A 7,500-nucleotide genomic window follows, 5' to 3' on the forward strand; every position below is an offset into this window, starting at 1 on the left:
ATTGAGACTTAGAATAAGACTGAGACCATATCATCTTAATTTTGTTTCCTTCTCCTCAGATGTCTTCTTGAAAGCATTTCTTTCCTCTTTAACGTCTTCGCGTGTTATTTTTTTTATATTCTCTATTTTTTAATCGTCTTCTTTATTGAACACTTTGGCGTTCATTTCTGTCTCATCCCATTTGCGTGTTCCAATAATTTTTTTCTCCATGAGTACGGGATCTCCAAGGACAAGATACTGAAAAGAAGAGTTGGTTTCCTTGTCTCGCATAAGAAGCATAAAATAACACAAATATATATATATAAAGTAAAGTAAAACAAGATAAAAAAAATGAAAAAAAATTATGATTGGAGAAATAAAATTAATTTGCCAAAAGGACGGACTGAATTCTTCTTCGGGATGATGAGGAAAACAGAGAAGAAGAAAAATTTTCTTTAGGAAAAAAGAGGACAAAAAGCAGTAGAGATGAGGACAAGACCAACAAATGAGTTGGAAAGAAAAAAAAAAAGGAAGTGATAAAACGCCTACTGCGATAAAGATAAGATTGTTTGGACAATGGAGATAGCGAGAGAGGTGGAATGGGGTTATGGAGGAGGTGGGGAATAGAGGTTAATAAGGAAAGGTAAAGAGTTGGGGAGGGAAAACCCTCAAAGATGCGAGGAACGAAGGAAAATGAGACAGAGGAGTTGGAGGAAAAGAAGGAAGATGAGGAGGAAGAAGGCGGGGAGGAGGAAGAGAAGGAAGATGAGGAGAAAGAGGTGGAAGAAGACAAGGAGGAAGAGGAGGAGGAGGAGGAGGAAGAAGAGAAGGAAGATGATGAGGTGGAGGAGGAAGAAGAGCAGGAAGAGCAGGAAGAACAAGAGAAGGAAGATGATGAGGTGGAGGAGGAAGAAGGCGAGGAGGAGGAGGAGGAGGAAGAGCAGGAAGATAAGGAGGAAGAAGACAAGGAGAAAGAAGAGGGGGAGGAAGAGGAGGAAGAAGAGGAAGAGGAGGAAGAAGAGGAGGTGGAGGAAGAGGAGGAGGAGCGAATTGGAAAGCAAGAAAGCAGAATCACTTGAGTAGAGTGATAATGGAAGTAATGATGATTAATTGTCCCATTCAACTTGGATAAGAGCCAGTGGAGGGGAAAGGGTGCCTAGTCGACGGACGGGGGGGAGGGAAGATATGGGATGGAACGGGAATTGGAACGGTGGGGGGGAGGAAGGGGGGAAGGACAGAAGCGTGAGAGAAAAGTTGGGGAGGGGGGGATCGTAATGGGGTGAGGGGAGGAAAGGGCGTATGTGAATGAGGTCTCAGGGAAGAGAAATTAGGGAGTAGGGAGGAGGACAGAAGAGTCTGTAATAGAGTAAGGGGAGGAAGAAGAGTATGGGAATGTGGATTAAAGGGAGAGGGAGGAATGGATAGGATAGAAGGGAGAAAGAGGGATAGAAGGGGAATTGGGAGTAAGGAGAGGTTGATGGGAAGGATGGAAAGGAGATATAGAACCGGGATGGATGATGGAAAGTAGAGGCCAATGGAAAAGGAAGGACATTTCACGTGAGGGTTTAGGAGTAGAAGGGAGAGCTGGAAGAAGTTGAAATAGAAGCAAGAGGGAAGAGTGAGTGAGTGAGTAAGGGAGGGAGGGAGGGGAGATGCCAAAGGAAAAGAATGAAAGAGAGTTAAAAGGAAAGGGGATGAGAATATTAGAGAGAGGAAGAGAGAGAATGGATTGGGTCCACGGGATTGGTGGAAAAGAGGGGAAGAGGAAGACGAAAGAGAAGAGAAATGAGCAACGAGGAGAGGGATGGAAAGGGAAGACTATGGAAGGGATGTGACGGGCGAGGCAAGAGTTGTGTGAAAGGAAAGGGAAGGTAGGGAAGGGAAAGGAATGGAAGGGAATGGAAGAGAAAGGAAGGAAAGCAAAGGGAAGAGAAAGGAGTGGAAGTAAAATGGAGGGAAAGGAAAGAAGGGGAAATAAAGGGAAGGTAGGGAAGGGAAAGGAATGGAAGGGAAGGAAAGGAAAGGGGAGGGAGGGAAGGGGGGAGAGAAGGGCAAGGGAAGGGGAGAGAGGTACGGAAAGATGAGGGAAAGGGAAGGGAAGAGAGGATCTGGTATTCAGGAGATGGCAAAGTGTTGGTGGGAGGAAGGGAAAGCGAAGGGAAAAGTGGTGGGGGAAAGTTAGGTAAGGGGAATGAGGGAAGTGGAGAGAATGGAGGAAAACGAAGAGAGAGGAGAGCCTAGTGTGTGAACAATACGAATATGTTCGTAACTGTGACAGACAGGGAAGGGATAGGAAAATGTTGGAAAAAGTGGGGAAGCTTGAGGAAAAATAAGCGCAAATGGAAGGGTCCGGAGGTGTGTGTGTGTGTGTGTGTGTGTGTGTGTGTGTGTGTGTGTGTGTGTGTGTGTGTGTGTGTGTGTGTGTATGTGTGTGTGTGTGTGTGCTTGTGTATGTGTACGTTTGCTTAGTATTATGCACACGCACGCACACACACACACGCACACACACACACACACACACACACACACACACACACACACATATATATATATATATATATATATATATATATATGTATATATATATATTACACGCGCGTTGCTGCGGGCAAATGATGATCATTTAATTTTGATAGAATTTGTGGAGAAAAGTTACACGTATCAATATAACTCAATGGAAAAGGTAACACAAATAAAATGTTAAGACAGTTAGGAAAAAAAAAAAAAAAAAATTGAGGAGGGAGACGCCCTTTGGAAATAAAATGTATTCGATCGTAAGAGAAGAATTGAATTAACCTTTTTTTTTTTTTTCTAAGGCTATCGACCCATAAGGGAGTCATTAAGCCTGGTGTGAAGTTGTTCAGGCTCTACGTTTTTTCGTTCGTGTGTGGAACGGACCTTTCATTATCTTTGAACTCGAAAAAGTAAAATAAAAATAACCAATATTTAAACATATGGTAACATTTTACAATCATTTTACATTTACATGCTTTCTCCTTACAAAGGCTATCATAGTTTGTGGCAACATTATTTTCACAAATATAAATAATATTTATGAACACATGCAATGGTTTGTTTAATCATAATAATTTTTGTCACAAAATGCCAATCGTCTTAAGGGGAAACTACAGTAGTGCCGTGTTACCCCCACCATATGCCTTTAACCCTTAACCCTAGCCAAAATGATATATTTTTTAAATGAAATATAGTTATCCAAGTAACTGGAGTGATAGGGTATCAGAATATATATGTTTATGGGGGTCTCTCTCCCAAACCCTAGGAGAAGTTCGTGAACAAACAAACAAGCAGACCGACAGAAGCTATTACTTTATTATAGTATATACATATATATATATATACATATATGTATATGTATATATATATATATATATATATATATATATATGTTTGTACTAATTGTTCATTGGATATTTTTCTTTTGTATTTTCTTACGTTAAACAATTTCTTCCAAAAGTCCGAGAGATAATTCGTCCTTGCCTGATAATTTGTTTTCTTTAAGTTTCTCAAATGTTTCGGAAAGACTCTCTCTGCCGTTTCTCCCTCTGGACATTTATCTTCTCCTTTCTGACGAAAAGAAAAGAAATGACGCAACAATTGTATATTCAAGTTGTCTTTGAAACTACCGTGGAGTAGTTACAGATCCTGCCGCCCCAACTACGTGAGGTTGTGCAATGGAACAACTACTTGTATTTATTGTCGTTGAATAACTTTCGTACCTCGTTTTGTATCGAAACATGTATAATTATTTTTATTAACTCTTTGCATGAGAACTGCCTTCACTGTGTCATGCATTACTGTTTCACAGGTTTAATCCAAACAAAAACTGCGTTTTCCTGAGTAAATTACCAGTCGGATACATCCGCAGTGTGGCGCCAACAACTCCCAGGCAGTAAGTGCCGACACCGTGATTCACAGACGTCAGGAGGACGCGGGCCGTCTTTTCCAAAATTATCAAATGCTTGGTGACCCAGTGAGTTAGAGCATCACTACATGTGCCGGAGGTCGAGGTAAAGGGAGTTCAAACCCTGCCTCCCGTGAGTTGGACCAAGGGAATAGTTAATTAAATTCCATGCTACAAATTCCTCTATGGGGGACACCGTCCAAGCCTTCTGATAGGGGAGTTTGCGACGATAAGCCAAACCTGTCATCAAATGCAATACTTCGCGAAACTTGAGAATAACTTGAAGACTTGACAGGACTAAAGGTAGCAGTCCTGGTTGGGATTGACCTCGGGCTGAAATTGTTTTCAACACCACAAAGCCGTCTTGTAACTGCATGTCAGTGTTGAATATAAAACATACAATGCTTACGTTTGTAGATATACACAATTTAATCGACCTCCAAGTTGGAGAGAGGAAAGTAGGACGTGCCTATAAATAATAATAATAATTGTAATAATAATAATTATAATAATAATAATAGTAATAATATAATAAAAGACTAAAGATGAATAAATAATGAATAAACAAATAAATGAATAGATAAATAGAACAGATGGATAAATGAATAAATAAAAATAAACGAATAAGATAATATAAATTAAAGAGATGAAATAAATGAATATTTAGATAAATAGGATTAATTGATAAAATTTGATAAGATAAAAATAAAATAGACAAATGAACAAATGGATTTCGACACACCGCTGTAAGTGGCAAATGATTCTATATAGATTTATCAATAACAGATGACTACACGACTTGGTGGCGCGGTTGGTAGAGGCTCCGACTGTCACTACGGCGGTCCGGGTTCGAATCCTGCCCAGGGCTGAAATAATTTCAGTATCGCTGCGCTTCGGGTCGTTACTCCAACTCTCGTGGGTGGGGAGTTGGGGTTGTGTGTGCGTGTAAGGTCACAGCATTACCCATACATCGGTCATACGAGCTCTGAGCTCTCTTCCGGGAGGGAAATAGCTGTCGACCACGAGTCCAACACGTGGTCCAAAGACCATGGTGAATACAGGAAGTGGTGCAAGGATGCAAACACCAGTCGTTTTGTGGTGATGGTGAAACAACTCTGCCTCCTGAGCAGCGTGTGTAACTCGCAAATGTCGGGAAGGAAACTTTTTGACATTGACAAACCACGGGATACAAAAGTTAAAGAAGGCTTCAAGACTAAATTGAGGAATAGGTTTGAGGTATTAGGCCTAATTGGAGGACAAGGCCAACGCTGGTGGAACTAAATGTAGTCATGGAGGAGAACATGATGTTAAACGTACACATTTTCTTGTGATATAGAGAGAAAAAAACATGCCTAACATAGGTTTGCTAATAATGGAATGGTAGGACACACTTCTACGTAGGAAAGAGAATACTAGGAAGAAGGAATAAAACCAAGTACTAAAGGAGAGAGAATCATATTAAGATTAATACAAACATTAATTGGTAGGAGAAGCTGGTTTTTAAAAACGAGAACAACAGTAAGAGGAAATAAAACCAAGTAATAGAGAAGAAAGAAACATAAAAATTAATACAAACACTTAAAGGTAGAAGACAATGTTACGCAAGAAAGAGGACATCAGGAATAAATGATAAAACAAAATAAAGAAGACAGAAGCCGAGGGAATCGAATACAAATATTGACTTGTAGGAAACACTTGTACGTAAGAAATATAAAAGAAAGAATAAAACAAAACAATAGAGAATAAAGAAGGAGACAGAAACAATGACAAACAATAAATCAAAAGAAACTTTGAATGGAACAAACCAATGATGCGGTAATATATGACGCACTAAAGACAGTTATCATGCAAGAGGATAGTCAAAATAATCACAGAAACATTCCAAATGAAATATGTAACTTATTTACAAATATTCCTTGAACAATTGTTACTTAATTTACAAAACAAATGTGTGATGATAACATACAAATATCATATTCAAAATTATTAAAAATTACATTGGTATAGACACTAGGTTAATTTCATGTCAATTAATAATAATTTTGTAGAATTTAATTCATTAACCAATGAACCCTAAATCCATTATTCATCGGTAAGAAATTGCTTTGGAATATGTTTTGATTTAAATGTTATCAGCATTGAATAACATGGCAAAGTAAATGTGGATATATTGCCCAATGCCTTAATCGTCAATCATATAATATCACATGTATTCAGTCGTTATTTATACACACAGTTTATCCTCATTTGGTTCAAAATAAATTGGTTAGAGACTGGTCGGTACAAGTATGTGACGTGTGTGTGTGTGTGTGTGCATGTGTGTGTGTGTGTATTTACCTAGTTGTATTGTACGGGAAGGGAGCTATGCTCGTGGTGACCCGTCTTTGTATCCCTCAGCATCAAGTTTTTTCTTAAAATCTTGAATAGTGTTTGCACACACTATTTCTTTGTCTAATATGCTCCAGGTATCTATCAAGTATCTAACACTCTGTGTGGGAAGCTATTTTTTTTTTTTTAGATCTCTTCTGTAATTATCTTTTTTTTTTTCGTGTCCTATTGTTTTTCCATTTCAATAAATCATTCTTATCTAAGATTTCTATTCCCTTCACAATTCTATAGATAGTTAGTAGGTCTCCTCTTTCCTTTCTTTGTTCCAGAGTTGGTAATTCCAATTTGGACAGTCTTTGTTCATATGTCATTTTGGAAAGAGTTGGTGCCAGTTTTATTGTTGCTCTTTGTATTCTTTCTAAAAAAAAATTATATTCTTTTTGGTACTGGGTGTCCATAGTGTTGCTGCGTACTCGAGTTTTGGTCTTATTAGTGTACCGGGTAGTTATTTTTTTATTATTATTATTTTTTTTTTATATAATTTCCTCGTTCAAATAGGCAAATGCCACTTTTATTGATCTCAATAAATTATAGGTTTCTCCGACTATTTTATTAATATGCTTATCCAGTGTCAAGTCTTTCTTGATCATCACTCCAAGGTCTTTATCCGAGTTTACTTTTTTGACCTCTTCACCAATTTTATAATCTCTCGATATTCTGTTTTTACTTTTTCCAAATTCCATTGTATTACATTTCTTGATATAGAATTTCCCACTTCACTTCCCACTTTTGAGTCCATTTCCAGATCTTGTCCAAGTCTTGTTGTAATGAGTTGCAATCCTCCTCAGTTTTTACTTTCTTTAGTATTTTTACGTCGTCTGCAAAGAAATTCATATAACACTCTACTCCTTCATCCATGTCATTTATGTATATGGCAAACATGATCGGGGCCAGTACTGATCCCTGCGGGACACCACTTATCATTTCTTCCCAATTTGAGAATTTATTTCTAATTACTACTCTCATTTTCCTCCCAGTCAGGAAGTCTTTCATCCATTCCAATAATTTTCCTCTGATGCCACCTATTGACTCTATCTTCCTTATTAGTTTATTGTGTGATACTTTATTAAATGCCTTTTGTAGGTCCAGAAAGGCACAGTCTGCCCAACCATCTCTCTCTTGTATTATATCTATTAATCTTTAGTAGGAGCAGATCAAGTTTGTTATACATGACCTTCCTTGTCTCAATCCAAATGGGTTTGGATTCAGTA

This window comes from Oratosquilla oratoria, chromosome 42, assembly GCF_046742065.1.
Source record: "Oratosquilla oratoria isolate Oo_2021 chromosome 42, ASM4674206v1, whole genome shotgun sequence".
Taxonomy (NCBI): Eukaryota; Metazoa; Arthropoda; class Malacostraca; order Stomatopoda; family Squillidae; genus Oratosquilla; species Oratosquilla oratoria.